This window comes from Macrobrachium rosenbergii, chromosome 16 (assembly GCF_040412425.1).
Source record: "Macrobrachium rosenbergii isolate ZJJX-2024 chromosome 16, ASM4041242v1, whole genome shotgun sequence".
Lineage (NCBI taxonomy): Eukaryota > Metazoa > Arthropoda > Malacostraca > Decapoda > Palaemonidae > Macrobrachium > Macrobrachium rosenbergii.
In genome coordinates, this window is record NC_089756.1 from 43,187,355 (window position 1) to 43,208,594 (window position 21,240).

At 33.8% G+C, this 21,240-nt stretch overlaps 1 protein-coding gene and 1 long non-coding RNA gene across 2 annotated transcripts in view; one reads left to right on the forward strand and one right to left on the reverse strand.

Annotated features, from left to right (window-relative positions):
- The window catches only part of LOC136847379 (uncharacterized), a 146,038-nt gene extending 140,525 nt beyond the window's left edge, over window positions 1-5,513 (reverse strand). Inside the window, exon 1 of the mRNA XM_067119010.1 lies at window positions 5,006-5,513. The gene's annotated coding sequence lies outside the window, so the exon portion shown is untranslated. The remainder of the gene's footprint in view (window positions 1-5,005) is intronic.
- LOC136847380 (uncharacterized) overlaps window positions 1-21,240 on the forward strand; it is a 190,851-nt gene that overhangs the window by 16,237 nt on the left and 153,374 nt on the right. The window contains exon 2 of the long non-coding RNA XR_010855715.1: window positions 20,066-20,132. This is a non-coding gene — a long non-coding RNA (uncharacterized lncRNA). The remainder of the gene's footprint in view (window positions 1-20,065; window positions 20,133-21,240) is intronic.

Below are 21,240 nucleotides of genomic sequence, written 5' to 3' on the forward strand. Positions count from 1 at the left end.
GAAATGGTTGATGACTACATTAATAAGTAAGATTCGTCTTCATAAAGAGTTGGATGAAATAAATAGGAGTGACTGTTATTGGAATGACTCAGTTTTAGTATTTCCGAGAGAGAGAGAGAGAGAGAGAGAGAGAGAGAGAGAGAGAGAGAATCTTCATACGCATGAAGATGACATATCACCGAATGACTCTTGACATGGTAAACCTGAATAAAAAAAAAAAAAAACGAGAGATACTTTTTCATCTTTCGTCAAACGTCACATTGCTTTTGATTCTGAAGGACAGCGCGACTGTTATCAACGCATGAATCACGTGATTGTTATGCATTACACGGCCCAGATGTTTTGTGCCGAATGTTTGGGGATGATACAGGAAAGGGAGCCGGGGATGAAGTAGGAAGGTCCAGTGTTTTAAGAAACAGAAGAGGGTGAGAAGGAAGAGGAGACATCTTTCCTCATGAGGGAAATTCTCATGGGGATTTCCCCATTTTTGCTGTAATTCTGTCTAGCAGCGGCTGAAGATTTTGGTAATACAATAATTAACCTACCTCTCTCTCTCTCTCTCTCTCTCTCTCTCTCTCTCTCTCTCTCTCTCTCTCTCTCTCACACACACACACACACACACACAGCAAGTTTATAAATATCTGTGCAAGTTACATTTCTGAAATCATTCAATTTCCGTTTTAGCAGTTTGTGAAATTATATGTTTCTAGAATATAATTGGTACTTCCTCCCTTATTATAGCAGTCGGATTTTTCCTGGAGTTCTGTAAAATCAAATTAGTTTAATGAATTTGTTTCTCTATGGTATAAGTTTGTCTAGAATTCATTTCTTAAATCTAAGTTCTCAGAGAACGATTTCTCTCTCTCTCTCTCTCTCTCTCTCTCTCTCTCTCTCTCTCTCTCTCTCTCTCTCTCTGTGTGTGTGTGTGTGTGTGTGTGTGTGTGCGCGCTCTAATGGAGCCCTAAAATATTCAAGTACACACTATGAAAATCAAGATACCAACTGCATTGAGGTAATGTCAAAAGGTGAAGTTGTTTTTGTGCACACTGTACATCATGTTGCACAACCTAAGGGGAATTTGTACTCGAGTTTTGTACCTGCTGACGTCCATAGTCTATACATATGACATGAGAAGCCACCCTAACCTTTAGCATTCCATACTCGGAATCTATTTTGTCTTGCACATCTAGAATATTTGTATAGGTAGACAGACAAATGCTGAGGAAACTTGAATGAGTCAGATGACATAGTAGTAAACTGAGATAATTGGATAAAGAATTGAAATGAAATATGGCATATGGACGCAAAAAGTATCTATAAATTGTTCAGGTTATTTTCACCATTTGCTGTTTGTGTTTGATAGTAAATGCAATAATACATAATGCATGACTTTGCATGATTTTTTGCAATTGTTGAAGCCATGTGTTACCCTACTCATAACAGTGGTGAAACACAAGTAAAAACAATTTTTATTTAGCTTTAAAAGGCATATGATCGTGGAATGAATCGTTATTACAATAAATTTATTCGTCCGCTTCCTGACTACTCTTTAGATTTTTCTTGGTGTGGATATTTCCAGTGTAAAGTTTTAACATTATAAGCAGAATTTTTAATTTTTTATTATATTTCATCTGTTCTTAAACCCAGATCAATAAATGCTATTGGATTATAGGTGGCACTTTGTAAACAATCTTTTCATCAATAGAAAGTTTTTTCTTTATAAATTGGTATATACGATTTCCTCTCTTACGCGAGAAAAAAATTTCAAAACCTCTCTCTCTCTCTCTCTCTCTCTCTCTCTCTCTCTCTCTCTCTCTCTCTCTCTCTCTCTCTCTAAGTGTCTTTGAAAATCCCAAATTTCCCTCATGATGTCCGACCTTAATCATTTGCTGTTTTGTCAAAAAGTCCTTCGTTTTCTTTTGTGGTTTTCTTGGTCGGTCTCTTCCTCTTTCAGTAATATCAATTATCAGTATTTTCCGGAAATTCGTCTTTGTTTATATATATCCCACTCTCATGGCAATGAATTTGTCTATTATCTCTTCTTGAGTCATCTCCATTGTGTGTTTTCCACTTCTTGAACAGAAACAATCGGTTCTTTAACAAGTGATAGTATCTTAAAAACCTTATAATTACTTTTAGTTTTTGTTAATATTCATTCATTTTATTTTTATTTTATTCTGTTTATATAATGTGTATCTTTATTGTACACATATGCTGTAGTAAAGTCAAGGAAGTATTGAACTTTTTTGCCTCTTCTTAAAGAAAGGACGCTGGAACTCGGTAAGATGACATTCTCTTGATGTTAGCAATTCATCTATTGTTTGTTTATCAAACATCACTGGAATTTTTCCTCAGATGCCTTGAAAAATGATAGCAGTGGATTGCATTTTGAAAAAAAAATTGCAATTGCTACGGACATGTTTATGAAATACTCCATTTTTTAATTTTTTCAATAGTACTTTCCAAAATAAAAGGGGTGTTCTAGAGAAAAGCAAGAAAGCGGTCACTGCCACATTCATGTTTCAGTTTCTGAAATGAGAGTAAACCTTTTTTACAAAAACTTTTCGCTGCTCTACAAAGCGTTGACCATCCCCATCATCATCCTCATCTGCTTCTTCTTCTTCTTCTTCTTCTTCTTCTTCTTCTTCTTCTTCTTCTTCTTCTTCTTCTTCTTATATAATGATGACGCTGTTGGTGTCTTTGCTTTTTTTTTTGTCCTTGTTTCCTGCGAGATGCAAAAACGAAACAAAACAAGACAACAGTTTGTCTGCATCCGGAACCTAAATAATTGGCCGGAATTTTACATCTGAATACTTTTGAGAAAGTGAACCGCAATTTAAGTTCTTTCATACTAATCTGATTAATTCTCATTCGATTAACAGTGATGGAAGCCATTGGATTGTCGCCACATTGAATGCCTTTGTAGCCCTAAGGTTTGTTACTAAGTTTCGCACTACATATGTAAATACAAACGCACAGACGTATACATGTATAAAGAGAGTTGTAGTGGGTATAAGGGTATTATATGCATACACACACACATATATATATACACACATATATATGTGTGTGTGCGTGTGTGTGTATGGTACCCGAGGTTTAGTGGTGACCAGGATTGCCTAATCAGCTAAAGTCGCAAAGTAGATCCCGGCAATGATTCTGATACCGTTGCAGAAAAATCCAGTTTACCTCGATTGACTCCTACATAAATTATGTACTTGGTAGTTAGTCGACAGTGGTGGGTTGCTGTCACGCTGGACATGAGATTAGGCTATGATCATGTCAGTATACTTTCTATGAACCTGAAGGTTAACACCTGAAGCAATCCCCTTCTGTAGGAAAAGACTTATAATTGAATATTTTTGTAAACAAAGTACATATGATAAATATGTTAGTGTTAATCTGGTTAGGATATTGTTAATAAGCCTCGATTTTAACATGAAGAAAACACTGATTTTTAAACTGTTACAGAATACAGACTTATAGAATTTGAAAAGACCAAGATGATATGAGCAGTAGATCTGACGGATATCAAAGACTCATAACACCAGTTGATCCCCATGTTAACAAACTTAGTATCTGTGAGGATATGAACCTAGCGTATGCCATACGATCTATGGTGTTTATTATTATTATTATTATTATTATTATTATTATTATTATTATTATTATTATTATTATTATTACAAACAAAGCGGTAACTTTTGTTCGAAAAGTCGAATGCCAGAAGCCCAAGGGTCCCAATAAGGAAAGCAACCCAGAATGGAAAAAGGAAATTGAGAAATAAAAAATAAACTTTGAACGAGAAATAACAAGAAATAGTATAAGATAAATAACAAAATAAAAAAAATATAAGACAATATATAAACTATGATGTCAAACCGATGTACTGTACAATCAAAAGCATTAGCTCTCGAAAGCAGTGACCAAACTGGCAATAACACGAAACGGAACGAAGTTATGACCTGACGAAGGAGGGGAGGCGCGTTTAAGTTGAGAGTAGGATCTAAGCTACAGAAGTGACGGAAGGCGTTTGATTCAAATTCAGTACCAGTGGAGGCCCTCCGGATGAAGGATGGGAGTTAGTGCCGTCAATGCAAATCACACGGTACACTGGAGGTCCTTTGCAGCGTCCCTTCGGCCCCTAGCTGCAACTGCTTGCATTCCTTTTTACTATACTTCCCTTCATATTCTCTTTTTTTCCGCTTTACTTTCTACTCTCTCCTAACAATTGTTTTAACATTATTTTCAGCCCTGAATGACCTCAGTTCCAAGATAAGTGAAGGGAAATTCCTTCACATTTAGGCGAAGAGAAGATTAGCTTTCCACAGAGTTAGAGGAATTGCTATGAAACTTGGCACTTGTAACCTTAAGGTTTATTATTTAATTTTCTAAATATATATATATATATATATATATATATATATATATATATATATATATATATATATATATATATATTTTTTTTTCTGTTGGCAAAGCCAATGGGATAGAAACCTATTGCCGGTTTAGAGGCTTTGGTAGCCTGCCCAGTTCTCATAGATTTTGTTGGAATTCCAGAAGTAGTATTATACAGATCTTTGAAGAATCATTTCTCATGGAAATGTTGAACCGGCCCATGATTCGTTCACCCCTCCCTGTCCTCCCCCTATGGAATGAAAAGGGACATGGGAAAGGAAATATCCCTGGGTAGACCTATTTAATTAGAGAAAATAGCAAAATCAGGGAGATAACTCCCCCCGTTAGTTCAAGGAGAAAAATAAATCTTTAAGTAAAGAGTGCGACTAAAATAATTCTGATTTAAGTACGCAACCCAGTACCAGAAACGTAGGAATGTACTATACGCATTTTCTTATACCTGAAGCCCTTTTATAGCCGTAATTTAATAGACGTGACAGATGGTACGTCCCATTACAAACTGTAATTATCAACAATTGTCTCCCCGCTTTTGTTGAGCATATCGGTGTTAAGAACAACAAGGAAAAAACGCCACAGGGTTACTTACCTACTGTGATTTAATGTCTTCTTCAGCCATAAGAGACCACCTCTGTGGGTCTTGCAATCTAAGTAATAAACTCTCCTTTTTTTTGTGTGTTCAAAGCCACACGCACGCACACAGATTCTCCTTCCCTTACCTTTTAGGTAAGAATGTTTTGTCTTTTGATCTTTTTTAATTAGTTCTTCTTCTGGTATAGCTTCTAAGCACAAACTGTCATGCTGCGTTCGTTTCCATTGTCCGGATGCATTAAAAAAAATCACTGGTCTAAAGGACTGAACGTTGGCATAAATAACTGTTCGTCAGAATTTTTAATATGAGACAAATTAATATTTTCTCCTAAATCGCAGGAAATGTTAAATCAACAATTATTTCACTTTCTGTAAATTAATCATATCCACAAAGTTACAATAACGTTCAAATTTTAGCATTGCGTAGAATAGGCGCTCACTCGGTCTCCGTGCAAGTGAACGGAGGCAAACGCCGGGAGTGTACAGAGTAAGCGTGCGAACTTCACGGCGTTTCAATACCGACTGGCTTGTTTCCCGTCACGCATCGGCTTTTAAGAGATCTGCTTCCATCTCGAAGGAAGGATGATTCGTGAAGTGGAAGGCCGCTCGAGATATCGATGTGCTCTCTTAGTAATGACCTCTGAATCTGATATTTTGTGGTATGGTGGATAAGATGCCTTTTTGTCAGTTTTGATAAATGTCGAACATTCATGAGATTTGTAAAATTAATTATTATGAATATTTTAGTTAATTTTTGGCTTTACAATATAAAAAAGTCATACAAAACAATAAACATTCGGTATAAGTACCCACACACTCTCTCTCTCTCTCTCTCTCTCTCTCTCTCTCTCTCTCTCTCTCTCTATATATATATATATATATATATATATATATATATATATATATATATATATATATAGTATACTGTATATATATAATATATATATATATATATATCTCTATATATAATAAATTTATATATATGTGTGTACTAATATATATATATATATATATATATATATATATATATATATATATATATATATATATATATATATATATATATATATATATATATATATATATATATATATATATATATATATATATATATATATATATATATATATATATATATATATATATATATATATATACAGTATATATATATATATTAATTTGCAACTAAATAGCTTTTCCTCTTTGACGATTAGCGGTAAGCTTACAATACTGGGTTATCGTTTTGATGTGTATGCTGAGAGTTCGTTTATTTTCGTTGTATAAAATCCCTTTGGACTTGTCACACTGTCTACCGAACTTCCCGAGACATACATATCTTCAGATCTTTTGTTCTACACTGCCACTAGGCATTCAGTTACTAACCAAAATCATTTTGATTATTTCTAAGCATCGCTCATGAAGTCGTAAGTACACTCATAAAAGCATAAGTATTGTTCATAAAAGTAAGGCCATGAAGTCATTCATTCCTTATCAATTCTTGTGCATTTTTCAGTACCGTACCTTTTAATAATAATTATTTTTCGCTTAAAATTGGAACTTGGAATTCTTCACAAGGAAATATAACTATACTGGCAGACACACCCAAGATCAGAGATTAAAAGTGGTTATTTAGCGCTTTCTTTGAGCATGAAATCTTACGCTGAATAGAAAATCTGGTATTTTATTCATTCCTACTTGTTGTTAAAGTTCTCTGCTCAAAAAGGTGATGGTACAACATTAGTCTCTATTTATAACTTCGGCTTAAAAATAGCTTTTTAAATATTCATGGGAGATTATCTGGAGATAGGCATGGCATTAGCAATTCATCCCAAATTTCAATGCTTTGAAACTTGCACCGAACCTTAGGAGTCATATAAGCAATATCAGGTCGCAGTTAGATCGTTAGACCCTCTTTTGTAAGGCTATAGATGGGAATCGAGGAAAAAAGAGGGATGGAAAGAATTCTAAAGTTGATAGTATAGGAAAAGTTAATATGGTATTTTCAGAAGTTTTGCAGCTCCTTCAGATGTCCATGGGACTTGACAATCCGGGATCCCGAACAATTTTCAAGGTTTAATAATCCCGGGATATTTTTGCAAATCCCGGGAAATCCCGGGACAAAATTAAGTACAAAAATAAGGACAAATTTGACTGCAGGATGGTTGTGGACTTGTTGTTCTGTTTATATTTTTATGTACTATAAATACAGACACTTACTGTTTCCATAGAATGAAAAACTTATTTTGTGTTGTGTTACTTAAGATTTTATTATAAAAGTCCATAGATACTTATTAATCAGTTTAGTTTATATACGAATGCAGAATATAATTTTCCTTTTGATTAATTCATTTTATTAAATTTGTTGTCATCAACTACTGTTTTTATTTTATGGAAAACTGTTCATGTTATTTATGATCTTATTGTCAAAATTCCATACATGCTCGTTAATCATTTCAGTTTACATATGAATGCAGAATATATATGTTTAATTTTGATTCATTCATTGGATTAAATTTACTGTCATTTATTATTGCTTTCAGTTTATGGAGAATTGCTCGTGTTATTTAGTTATAAATGAAGAATGCATACGTTTAATTTTTCTTCATTTATTTTTGCTACATTTTCTGTCATTAAGTACTCTTTCCATATCACTGAGTATAAATGAAAACAAATGTATATATTTTTTATCAGTGATAATGAAGTATAATTTACATTGTCATTCGCATTGGAATTTGGAAGCAGAACAAAAATAAAGTAGTAAACGAAGCATATTTTAGCTCTTGTTCTCATTCCTCTTACTTTGTTGACAAACAAAGTGTATGCTGTAATTAAACATTAGGTGGAATTAATAAGACAGCCAATCCACAGTTATATTTCTGCATATCTAGTATTGCTACGCACATCAAAAACCTGAAAGGGAAACAAGGTATAATGTGTAATTTCAAACAACTGAAAATCCCGGGAATTCCCGGGGTTAGGACTAATTTTATCCCGGAGTTCCAGGACAAAGAAAAAGCTCCAAAACGACAATCCCTAGAACTTCCAACCTGGATCCACTTCAGTTCTGTCGTAAGATCGCATCCCTCCGCTTGGTTTGCAAATATTACTTTGGGAATTGCTTTCAAGAAACTCTCGATTGTTTAGCCCTTTTACTGTCTCGTTCTGGTTGTAGCCTAAATAGTGTGGAAGTTACAATCTGAGGGGTTAGCCACTTTGATCAGTCTTTCATATCAGTGACTTCTAGAGGGTGACTTTTTCTACCGACTTCTATATAACCTGAGTCATCTGTCCTTACTCTTTTTCACGAGGCGCTTCAGTCAGCTCGGAATAAAATATAAACAAGTAAAAAATGCCGCGGCCCAGGAAACTTATAGCCACGGGCCGGTGGTGGCCTGTCCTATATCGTTGCCAGAGGCACGATTATGGCTAACTTTAACCTTAAATAGAATAAAAACTACTGAGGCTAGAGGGTTGCAATTTGGTATGCTTGATGATTGGAGGGTGGATGATCAATATACCAATTTGCAGCCCTCTAGCCTCAGTAGTTTTTAAGATATGAGGGCGGACAGAAAAAAGTGCGGACGGACAGACAATGCCGGCACAATAGTTTTCTTTTACAGAAACCTAAAAAGGAAATCTAACTGTATGTACTAAGCAATGACGAAACTTGAGTACGTTTAATAAGCACTAAAACAAAACTATTTGAGTGAAGCATGTCAAATAAACACAAAACAAATAAATATATATAAATAGAAGCTGATAGAAAACATCATAATCAGAGAGCGGTGTGCAAGAGTGTACCATCAAACAGGGGAAATCAAACCCAAACTATGGAATGCCATGATGCAAAGGCTATTGCACAGAACTAGGCAACCAAGTGTAGCTCGAGAGATAACCAAAGATACACGCACACATAACCTCACACACACACACACATATACAGTATATATAATATATATATATATATATATATATATATATATATATATATATATATACATATATAATATATAATATATACATATATATACGTATATTTATATACATATATAATATATATAAAAGAAATGATTGAATACGTCGTATTTACACAGTATATACAGTACTGTGTAAATGCGTATATGTACACATAGGTATAATGATTATCTTTTTTATCATTATTTGTTTAGTTTTTCTGTCCTTACGAAACTCGCATTAGAATAGATATAATATCCTTCATGGATATGTTAAGTCCTTGAATGGTTTGCATAAAAAAGTATACATTTTCGAGACTTCTAAACTAATAATTACTAACTCTGTTGACCCTGTACGAGAAATCATGTGGTCTGAATATCCTCCAGTATCAGCTTCTGCGTGGATGAGGCAATCATGTGATTCCCACAAATAATCTCCACAAAGTACATGAGATGGCTTTTAAGCCCATTCTCGGTGAAGCGAATTTGTTTTAGAGGTTTTTTACCATTAAAACTGAAGGGCATGTTGGAATATAAGAAAAAGGGATTATTTATATATATATGTATATATATGTATACATGCACACACACACGTATATATATATATATATATATATATATATATATATATATATATATATATATATATATATATATATATATATATATGTTGTATGTATTTTTACCATATTGAAACTGAAGGACATGTTGGGATATGGGAAAAAAAGGATTATTTATATATATGTATATACATGTATACACACACACACATATATATATATATATATGTATGTACATATGTATTTTTAGCATTATATTGATTGAACATTTTTGCAGTAAATATACATATATATCCACTATTAAGAATATTATATAAATCTGGTGTAACTACGAAACAGCATATATCCGGTAACCATCAGACTTATCAATGTAACTACTTTGCACCTTGTTTGTGTGTGTACATGTATGTATGTGTATATGTGTATATATATATATATATATGTATGTATATATATATATATATATATATATATATATATATATATATATATATATATATATATATATATATATATATATTTTCTTCCAACATGCATGAGGCAAAGGCTCCCATGTCTTTCTTGTGCTCCATTTTCCACGTATCTTTTTTTTTTTTTATCCAAGTAGATCTATGACCCTAGTCTCTTTCAGTAATTCATATACAGTATATATATATATATATATATATATATATATATATATATATATATATATAATTTATTTATTTTTTTAAAGTACTATTTGCCAGTAAATGCATACTTCTGCGCATGCATGTTTATATTTGCATGTATATTACATAGTTTTGTGCATTGTGATTGCTCGTGCTTACAAAACCAAGTGCCCTAGGAATTTTGTCATTTTTAACAAATTTATGAGCCTTTCATGACTTTCTGAGATTAATTTCACTTCCATATTTATACACATTTGGCCAAACTTTTGTTGAATAGTTACATGGATATATTTATGGGGATAAAATAAATACTCATATGCATGAATTAATTTCCATGAATATTGACTCGTAAGTCATTTTCATTTTTTTTCACTTTCTCTAAGGTTCAAATTATTTACCTTGGAAAATCCATTGACGAATAATCTATTTTAATTGGTGAAGCAGCTTTATCATTTAGTTTTTTGAGTAACTTTAATGAATTAGGGTAAGGAACCGGTTCTGGGTAGAATCAAACAGGGTTTTTTCACTAAGGTATGTACTTCTTACACTTACATATACTCAGTAGTTTTGTGTCCCAGAGTACTTATATATGACAGGCATAAATTAAGGATGTGTTTTTTAGCTTGTTATATACTTTGTTGTCTCTTTGTTACCAAGATTGCGTCAAAGGCAATTTGTGTGTGTTTTTGCCAAACCTTTACAGAAGACGGGCCTCGTGAGTGGCAACAAGTGGTAAGATTTCGTGGAAGATCCGAATGTTGAACAAGGAACCCATATTTTGGGGGTTGGGGGTGGTGGTAACTGTTCAGCCTTGGCGGGGGCTTGCTATCTTTGAATAACAGGAAAGGAGATGCTGCAAGTAATTCTGATCTCAAAGTTAGGCTAGAATCGTTTAGTTTCCTTTTTCCAACAAGACCTCCCAACCATTTTGCATCATTTTTAACTCTTCCATGGGAATCACCACTTTCATAATGATTTAGGTAACTGAGGTGAAATTTTCTTTTCTTTGTTAATCTCTGTTGCAGTGCATTCTGCTTTATCATCAAAGAGTAGGGAGTGTAAGTTAACCCCACCCTTTTTTTTTTTTTGGTTGTTAGCACTGTTATTAAATTGTTAGAACCAAAGTCTACTACTATATGTTGTGCTGTGCGGACACGAAAGGATTTTGTCTATTTGAAACTGAAGCTTCAAGAAGAACATCAGGAGTCAGATGGCAGGATATAGTAAGAAACGATACCGTAAAGGAAGTTACGGAAGTTCCATATGTAGATGAAGTAATGATGAAAGGGTTGTAAAGATGGTTTGGCCATGTCCTTCACATAACCATTAGATGAACAGTAAGTGATAGTGGCAGGTTGGCTCGTGGGCACTAGAGTAGTTGTAAGACCTACTTGGATGAGAACTGTGAGAAAGGAAGCTGGAGATGAGTGGAGATTTGTGGAAGATAAAGCGCAGGAAAGACATTAGTGGCGGAATTTCACAGACGCCCTTTGCATCACACTTTATTTTAAGGCGATGATAGTGGTGTTGAATTTATTTTCTTCAGTGGTGCGATATCCTTCCACTGTTTTGTGGTGTTTGAAGATGAAGCAGATGATTCCCCTTATCTGCAACTGTTTAGTAGTTAATAGGAACACTTATTTCTAGTAAAAATTTGAAAATGAAGCAAGGTGAGATTAAAGAAGATGAACACTAAGGTTGGGAAGGTCCATAGGGAACGGATAAAAAGTAAAATGCACAAAGGAATGCCCATGTTGATGTATTAATTTCTCGGTCATTTACATTCCTATTATACCATTAACTTTGAAAATAGGGAGTTGTTTTTCCATCCTGTATTTCCTGGATCACTTGTTCCGTATCTCTTAAGGTAACAGGTTTATCATCAGCCAATTCTCTTGCTGGACAGCCCCATAGAGGGATAGTGCCGTCAGTACACCTCACGCGGTGCACTGCAGGCATTACCTAAGGTTCTTTGCAGCGTCCCTTCGGCCCCTTGCTGCAATCCCTTTCATTCCTTTTACTATACCTCCATTCATATTCTTTCTCTTCCATCTTGCTATCCACCCTCTCCTAACACTTATTTCATAGTGCAACTGCTTTGAGGTTTCTCTCCTGTTACAACTTTCAAGCCTTTCTACTCTCAATTTCCCTTTCAGCGGTGAATGACCTCGTAGGTCCCCATGCTTGGCCTTTGGTCTAAATTCTATATTCCATTCCTCTTGATGGGCAGCTATTTTCATCTCGTCTTTTCCATTTGAAAAGCAAAAAAAAAAAAAGGTCGAGGAAGGCTTTGTTTTTGTACATTTTTATTTTTTGTTGTCTTGTTAATCGTCCTTTATCCAAAGATGTTCCTAGACAGCCAACTAAGACTGCGGATATTACGTTACATGACAGAAGCTGCCAATAGAAGTTAAAGAACCTCTGTGATTATCCCGCAGCCCTAAATAAAAGCGATTTGTATCATTGCTGCCTTCGTAATCTTTCTTATTTTGTCTGTCCTTGTAAGTTTTGAGTGAAACCGTTAAATGGAACTCTTACTCCCCCATCCCACTCCCCCAGTCCTCCATGTTCCCCGAGTAATCGTCAACATGAATGGTATGTTTTTTTTTTTTTTTTTGCAAGCTCCCTGGTTTGCCATCTTAGGTAACGTTAATTTCCATTTTGAAACAATCAAAATGGATAATCTTATCGATATAAAAAGCGGAAATTAGCAAATTGGAATATTTAAGATATTTTTCAATTTGCTAATTTCCGCTTTTTATATTGATAAGATCATCCATTTCGAGTGTTTCAAAATCACTAATGCAACGCAGTTTGGTTGTATGCAGTTGTTGATCTTAGTTATTTACATTTTTCTATAATTTTTATTCTCATTTCTTAAGGTTATCACGTGAATGCTTTCGAAACGTCCTAACCTAAACCGGCGTTCCTTAGCGCTGTTCAGTTTTTCGTGTTAATTAAATTTGTTTACCTGCATTTTTCAAGTTCATTACAGCCATTTCACTTATCTGTGGAACAACTCTCCGGATATTGCCAAACTTGCAAACGTACCCTCACGTTCCTTAACCCCACCTGTCTATCCTAAGGGCCTAACGTATCCTAGGGGAGGGAAAAGAAATTGCTTTCCACCCGTTCCGGGTTACTGCTGCGACCAGGTATTATCTTCAGTCACGTCTCTAATCATCTTGTTGACGCATTATTTCTCCTGTCTCTAATCACAGTGATCTCCGTCCAAGATGCTTCTGTAATTTCATGGCGACCTTTTTTTTTTCTTTCTTTTTTAGGCAATTACGTTATATTGCCATTATTTTCGTAACTCGCATAGCAGCGTTGTGACTGTCATTTATAAACAGGCGTTGTTTAAAGGCCATCATTATTATTGTATTAGGATAATTAGGATAACTGTATAAGTAGTTAGAGTATTGATAACGGTACTGAAAACTATTGCTGATTTGGTGTTGGTGGATGTTGTATTATTATCGGTGGTGGTAGTAGTAGTAGTAGTAGTAGTAGTAGTAGTAGTAGTAGTAGAATGCCAGTCATACATATGCACCATAAGCCTGAAAAATGTAACGAAAGTTTGAAATGGTCTGTTACCAGGAAAGTATATATATATATATATATATATATATATATATATATATATATATATATATATATATATATATATATATATATATATATATATATATATATATATATATATATATATATATATATATATATATATAATATATATACAGTATATGTGTATATATATATATATATATATATATATATATATATATATATTATATGTATATATGTATTTATGTATATATGGTGTTTGTGTGTTTGAACCGTCTTTTCCTTTCATTGTGTTTCATTATTCCCCCTTTCCCTTGGGTACTTTACAGCAGATGCCCACCTCCTTCTTGCTTGGCCGGGGAACTGACCGGCGCTCTTCTTTCTCACTCGGGGCTGTGTATTTATTGTGATTATGATTAAAAACCTCAACATCATTGAGAAAAAATAAATTGGCGGCAGTTAGTCGTAACGTGCATGGGGCAGCCACCTCATCCCTAAGTCAGCACTTAGTAACTTGCAACTCAGTTTGGAAGTTAAGTGTAAATGGAAATGGATCACAATAAGGCAAGAGAAGTCCACAGAGGGACTGACAATATTTAGTTTTAGGGTGAAGGTAAACTTGCTTTTCTCACTGGGTCTGCCCCTTCCTTTCTCCCTTCTACTGCACTTCATTTTTTGATCTTCTGATCTTCTTCAGTATGGATAGTTAGGAAAATCTTGAAAGAACTCCAAAACATTGCTTGCCCAGGTATGACGCATTAGGTGAGTCTTTTGATGAAGGTTCCTGAAGGTATTTTTATCACTGTTGCTTGAAACATAATGGGTTTTTGAGTAATTCTTAATTAGACTCACAGTTAACTGGCTTCTGACACTTTAGTCTGAAATAAAAGCCAGTACTAACAAAAGTTATTTAGTCTGAAATAAATACATTGCGAACAAAAGGGATTAAGTCTGACATAAATCCTATATAATAGTTCGAACTAAAGGTTAATTGTATAGAAAAGACAGTTTATTCTGTATGTCAGTAATGTTATAAGTATATCTTAGTTTAACCAGACCACTGAGCTGGTTAACAGCTCTCCTAGGGCTGGCCCGAAGGATTAGATTTATTTTACGTGGCTAAGAATCAACTGGTTACCTAGCAACGGGACCTACAGCTTATTGTGGAATCCGAACCACATTACGACGAGAAATGAATTTCTATCACCAGAAATAAATTCCTCTAATTCTTTATTGGCCGCTCGAAGAGTCGAACGCTGGGCCAACAGCGTGCTAGCCGAAAGCTCTACCCTCCCCTCCAATGAAGAACTAGTAGTAATGTTATAATTATTCATAGTCTTAACTTGGGTTGATTTTTTTTTCAACCGTGAATTTACTTTAAATATAAAGTAAAGTAAGTACTAGATATTTTTTTATTTTTCTTCTCTAAATCTATTAAGCCATCATGGCTGCCATCTATTTTCGTCGTTTCTTGTACCTTCAAGCTTCACCTCCACCCTCACGAGGATCAGTTATTTGCCCTTAATGTCTCTCTCTCTCTCTCTCTCTCTCTCTCTCTCTCTCTCTCTCTCTCTCTCTCTCTCTCTCTCTCTCTCTCTCTCTCTCTCACCTAAACGAAAACAGTTATACTACTGAGAGCTAAGCCTTTGTTTACCTGAAATTCGTTGTAAAAACCGTTCTGAAAGTTGGAGTATCAGCAGCGTAATGATATTTAGGAATTAAGCTCCTGTCTCTTGTGAATCGTTCGTATATGGAGATCTCATATAACATCTTTTTCAGTGTTATTATAAGCAGCTGCATAATGTAATAGGTCGCTCAGCCTTCACGGATGCTATTTGTCAAAATTTTATCAAATACATTGTATCTTTACATTAACCACTTTATGAAAAATCGTCTCTTGCTTCGTGGGAAAAACTTGGAAATTTAATAGCTGCACAACATAACAGATCAGTTTACCGTTATAAATGAGAAATGATTGTTGACAGAATATCTGGAATCAAATGACAAAAATATGAGGAATAACCATCCGTTTCCTAATTCGTAGAAAAAATAATTAGAAAGCCATTAAGGGGACTCGTCGAGGAAAATTAAACAATCATCACGCTCGGCCGTGCAAAAACCATCAAAGGTAGTACGCCAACACTGTCCGATTCCGTCGTGTAACATGAGGCATCTTTAGATAGATAATAATTACGCTAAAGCTTTTTCGAAGGAACGCTATTGCTAGATGTGCCCTTTGTAAGTTCATGAAAGGACCTCTTTGTCTCTTTTCATATATATATATATATACATATACATGTACATATATATATATATATATATATATATATATATATATATATATATATATATATATATGTATATATGTATATATATATATATATATACATATATATATATATATACATATATATATATATTTTTATATTTATATTTATATATGAAATTTTTTTTATCACACCATGATTTATATACAATCATGAAGTTACAAATGTCGCTTAATATCAAATTCACGCTACCTCGGGAATATCCCCGTTGGGGAATTATCACCGAAGGGGAATTTATAAGTGATAAATGGACTGGTTAGCTCAGTGGGTAGAACGTCGACTGGAGTCGCTGGATAAGTATCTGTGTCGTGGGTTCGAGACTCGGCAGTACCAGTCCATTTATCTTATAAATTTCCCTTCGGTGATAATTCCCCATCGAGGATATTCCCGAGGTAGAGAGGATTTGATATTAAGCGACATTTGTAGCTTCATGAATATATATATATATATATATATATATATATATATATATATATATATATGTATGTATGTATGTATGTATGTATGTATGTATGTATGTATGCATGTATATATATACATATTTAATATATATACATATACATTTACATGGATACAATAAAGAGGTCGAGGCTAGTCCCCACTGTATAACAAGATGAAGAGGCAAAACAGCTTAATACATCGGGTTTCTTTATTATCGCCAACATTTCAAGACAGTGGCCCATTTTCAAGGCTAAAAAAAGAAAACCCAAACTTGACCAGCAAGATTAACATAAATCATCACATACAGTAAGCACAAAAAAAACACAATGTATTGAAGACTAAGTAAAAAAGATTTAAGATAAACCTTACAACCCAAGGTTCGGTTGCTGAAAGATTTGCCAGTGCGAGAGAGGAGTCGAGATAAACCAAGGAAGGAGAAGAGTGGGCGGGTTAAGCAGTGTATAATGGAACTGCTGTAGTGTTGTTATTTAAGGCTGGAACAAGGTTCTTAATGGCCAAGGATTCAAGTATAGGGAGGTGGTTTTCATTAGGGCTCAATAAAATGATCTTAAAATCATCGTAGTTAATTTTGCATTTGCATATTTGTGTATGGTTTCTAATATTTGAAAGTTCAGGGCTAGAAAGCTTCCTCCCTGTGCGGTAACTAGGTTTTTATGTGCATCACATCGTACTTTGAGCAGCCTGCGAGTCCTTCCCACGTAAATCTGTTCGTTGCATGAACAGCAAGTATATAAGCAAACCAGGCCGGGCCGCATTAAAGTGAGTAATTTTTCTTTGTGTCGAAAAAATCCACCTATGGTTTGTGGATTCCGTAAGATGAATTTGACATCAACTGCTGGGAAATGTTTGCTCATTATCTTCCTTAATTGTGGTATAAATGTGGGATTATAAGTGTGTGGGAACTAATACAATATTTCAGTTTTGAAGCCAAATGTACCGGAACTTATGACTGAAAGGCTTTCTGTAGGGCCATTCTGACACAACCAAAGAAAAGGTCAGCTGGATAGCAATTAGTCTTAAAGAACTCCTGCAGTAAACTAATTTAGTTGTGAATTCTTTAAGACCAATTCCTATCCAACTGCCCGTTTCTTTAGTTATGTCAGAAAGGCCCTACAGAAAACCCTTCAGCCATCAGCTCCAGTACATTTGGCTTCAAAACTGAAATACTGTATCAGCTTTCCATACACCTATACACTTATCAAACGGAGAATATAATAAGTGTTGTAATTTTATAAATATGTAATCAGCATATTCATTCCAAAGCCATTTTTGGTGGTCAGTCTCTTCCCCTGTATAATCCTTTGACTCCTTCCTGCATTCGAGCCAATTGGGCTTAATCCTTTGTAAAACCTCTCAAAGATTACCTTTGCTTTGGTAGGTCCACTAATTCTTCAACTGCGTTGGATTCCAGGTGTATCTCTTCCTTATAATCCCCATCCTCAGGGACATCTGTTTGTCATCTGTCAACTATACGAGCTCTCTTGTAACCTTACTTTTCTATTTTTCATCAGTCTGCTATTAAAGAACCTTGTGTCGAAAGGTCTAGCAACCACTCCATTGTTTCACTTTTTCTTCGTGGCATTTGCCTTTATTTATAAATTTATATGTATATGTATATATATATATATATATATATATATATATATATATATATATATATATATATATATATATTATCTGTGGTTATAATAATGTTAAATATTTTTTATAACTATGGCGAGCGTTATATGACGATAATGTCAGGTAAGCGCTTAGTCATTTCCTCACCTATCTTGTAATCCTTTTTCGGAGAAGATTGCATCCTGTAATTATCACAAAGTATTTATTAAGTATCATGAAAATTACTTACCAAAGATATTTTCGCATCTTTTTCAGATTTATCCCAATCATAAGGAAGTGGATGTCATTAAGAGCTTTCATGTACGCAAATGTGCGTCTGATTTTGCATCTAATATACACACACACACACACACACACACACATATATATATGTATATATATATATATATATATATATATATATATATATATATATATATATATATATATTTATACATATATATGTATACACATACTATATATATATATATATATATATATATATATATATATATATATATATATATATATATGTATATAGCTGGACCACAGTGGAAAATTAAACACTGGGTAAAATTCTTGATCGTTTTAGCATCTTGTTTACAAGTCATCTTCAGCATTTATATTCTGTTTCATTTTTCCTGGGGTACATCTTCATATGTACATCACGTGTTCTGATGACTTCATGCATGTATAATATATATGTATATATATATATATTTATATATATATATATATATATATATATATATATATATATATACGCATATATATATATAAATATGTATATATATAAATATAAATATAAATATTTATATATAAACGAATCACGTGTTAAAGTCCTTCTAATCATATATATATATATATATATATATATATATATATATATATATATATATATATATATATATATATGTACATAGATTCATATGTATACATACTGTATATATATGTGTATACATATGTATGTATATACATTTTATATGTATATATATATATATATATATATATATATATATATATATATATATATCACACATATTAATCCACCAATATCATTTAACATAGAATTCATCATACCCCCTTGAATAGGTTACACCTAAGGGAAAACATAATTGATAAACGCATCTTACATGGCCATGATTCGAACCTGGGCCTTGGTTTAGATACAGTCATAAACAGGTGACCCTGACCATGTCCTGGCCTGGGATTATCCACTTATCAATTATAATTTTCCTGAAATGTAATTCAGAAATGCAACTTTAAAAAACGTAACTGGATTATACAGCTATTAAGGTAACCTGGTAGTTAGACATCATGATATCACTGGAACGCGATACGCCGTTAAAGTTTGTAATTGTGACTGAAATTATCAGTAGTTTTGAACATAACTTATTCTCTGATCATGACAGTTGTTTTAATCTCTGATTTCAAATACAGTTGTCAATTATTCTTTCCTTTTTATGCTTTTGTTCATTTTCAATTATTCCGTTCATCTTTTTTTTTTTTCTTTAATTTGGTATGCCCGTTCACTATTCATATGAATCTGTATAGTAGTTGCTGCATGTTTTAAAAAATATTATTCGTTTCTTTTACGTATACATCCGTTTATATAAGCAATTGCAATTATTCCTTTTCAAAGTCACAAAGCAGTAGAAGCAGAGCATTTTTTTTAACCAGTCATCAATAATAAAACTATCACCCCGTTCTACACCTACATCTTAAAGCTTTCCTCATCTCCAGTCAATGAGCATCAAGGCCAAAATGTACTATTACTTCATCCATGATTAATATTTATGCCTCCTGTTTATCAAGTTATGATATTTCTTATTCAGTTTGCATTTTCTATTCCGTTTATCAGGCATTTAAGCTATGTATGTATTATTGATTATTTAAGCCATATATATAAATATTACTGATATATTTTTTTATTCCAACAGGATGCTGAGAGTTCCTTCGCTAATTGCCAACGTGCGTCAGCCTTCAGCGCTACAGTCATCCACCCAGGTATAGTGATGATAGACGTGTGTTTATTCCACGCTTAGTTTGTATTTACGGTTTGGCCTCCCCGTTCAATTACCGCGACTGTTTGAGTGCGATGCGGTTATGCGGTCGTCAGACGCGCAAATTAGCCAAACGAGAGGAAAGTGAGAATTTCGTCGATGCGGTATGCGGATGGCTCTTTTCCGCAATACGGGGAAACACGAGGAAGTCTCAAGCGGCTTCGTTATAGAAAACGAAAGGGAAGTCGTTGCTGATCTTCGCGTTAGATATTGCGTGCAAGTTAGTTTATTGCAACTCGCGTAGTCCAGGCTAAAATTCATTTGAATTTTGCTGATTTGTGTGGATAATATTTCTTTTGCATTTTTTTGCTCGGGTTTTTGAGATTTGGTAGATTTAAGTGGTGGGTTTTTTTTTCAGATTTCGATCAATTCAGTCGAAATAATTTTTTTAGATTTTGCGTAATTTGCCGGTGTGGGCTGTCCGACTTTGAACCGTTTGGCGATTTTTTTTTTTTTACGTAGAGTACAGTTCACTGATACTATGCATCGGGTCTTGCACAATTAATTGGTAATCGTATTAAGATTTTCCGCATATCGGGTCTCTCTCAATTCATTGATGATTATTCGCATACTCGTTAAACCTGATTACATTTGTATGGGTATAAATGGTGCACTCTTCATTGTCAGTGGTTTATTTATTTATTTATTAGATACTGGATAATTCATGAAATGTGGTTCCGACATATATAAAGTCGCTTTTCATTGCAACCTATATCTTGAAAATATCTACATAATGTTTATTTTAATCTTGTGGCAGCCCATTGAAACGATCATCTAGAATTGCTCTATCCACTGATAACGGTGGTTTAATTATTTAGTTCAGGGGAAATTCCATGAAAATATTTGCTTTAAAATTAAGTTGCCTAAGAACAAGGATTATTCAGATCTTGTGCAATTCACAAAATACTGAGTAATGCATCTTTAATGCCTTTATTACGTTAAATAATGTTATATAATATTGTGCAGTTTTCCCTATGAATACTAAGGGGTCTGGTGTAGGTAACGATGGGCAGTGGATTACAGGGATTCCTAAGATCGTATAGAGTGAGTGT